Consider the following 1742-nt stretch of genomic DNA (forward strand, 5'->3'; position numbering starts at 1 on the left):
TATATATATATATATATATATATATATATATATTGTACATTATATAATATTTTGAGTTTTATAATGTAATTTTTTTTGTAATATGTTATGTATAATGTAAAGTAAATTGTATAAAAAATAATGTAGATAATAAAAATGTAAAGAAATGTAAAAATGTAAAGAAATATACTAAAATGGGATAATTTTAGCCCTTATTTCATAATTCTTAATTAATTAACGACTAGTTAACGACCTAATTAACGACAGTAACTGTAAATATTGTTATATATTGTCGTTGAGCAGATTTCATACATAAAAAAACTATGCAATATTAACACTGATTAAGAGTTACAGAATAAAAGTCTTCGTCCCAGAAATTTTGACACAAATTATAAAAATACACATGCAACACATATGTCCAAAATCATGACATAAGATTCTTAAAATTTCTTTAAGATAATAGTTCGATCAATTCTTTGTATGTTTTTAAGATGTCATATGTCCAGATTTTGCGTGCTGTATTGTCAAAATTTATGCTAAATTTGTTCTGATTTTGGAAAATTATCCCATTTTATGGTATTGTAAAGGAAAGAGGACTACCGATAGGATGGAAGGGGATGTGGAGGGCCTCTATAAATTAACTATTTTTAGTTATATGAAAAACGTATATGCGTAATTTAAGTATAATATATTTTATGACTTTTTTATATAGTATGTTGGTTTAATAGTTAAAGAAAAAAAAGGAAAATGGAAGAATTGAAGAAGCTGATATTATTTATCGTCATTTAACATTAAAATGATATCTTCAATGTTGTTTTGATATCAAAATTACGATAAATAATGTGAACTGAAATAAAAAAAAAAGGACTGTCGATTATAATCGACGAAGATGATAGAGTCTCTACAAGTTAAATTGTATTTGTCACATAATCTGGAAAATGTATACAAACCCGGGAAAAAATATTTTATATATCATTATATAAAATTATATAAAAATCTATATAATTTTATATAATTGTATATAAATGGACATATTTTATATATAATTGTATACAATTATATATATATATTTAATTATATATAAATATTTAATTATATATAAATATTTAATTATATATAAACTTACATATAAAATTATATAAAATTATATATAACTGTATAATTATGTATAAAATATTTTTTTCCGGGAGTAATTAATTTTTATAACGTACTTTTGATTTTGCATAGTGTGTTGTATTAAAAAAAAGAAAAGAAAGATACAAGCTGATATTATTTATTGTCGCTTGACATTAACGTAATGACAAATAATGTCAGTTTGCTAAAGTCAAAAAGAGGATAATATCTAATTACGTTCAACAGAGAAAACAGTTTTGCAATTGCTGTAAAATTCTTGTAAGATTTTTCGGTATAATTTATTTCGATATTATTTATGTATTTAGATTCACAAAGAAACAATGGCAAGAACGAATCGTCTTGAAGAATTTTAAAAACTGCACCTATATTCGAATAAAAATATTTTTTCAGGATGTTTTCAAAATCATTTTTAGATACTCAAAAAACTTAGTTAAAAAAATATGTTAAATAATAAATCTGTATTTTTTTAATATTAAGTTGCTATCAAAATTGTTTTTTTTACAAGATCATGGATTTTGTAAATCACGTTATTAATTTTATCGCCAGTGGCTATATGTATATAATAGTTCCCAAATTGAAACTGGATGTACTAGTGTGGCGCTAGTGTATAGATGATTTTATTTATTTTT

This window comes from Atta cephalotes (assembly GCF_000143395.1).
Source record: "Atta cephalotes unplaced genomic scaffold scaffold00033, whole genome shotgun sequence".
NCBI classification, from domain to species: domain Eukaryota; kingdom Metazoa; phylum Arthropoda; class Insecta; order Hymenoptera; family Formicidae; genus Atta; species Atta cephalotes.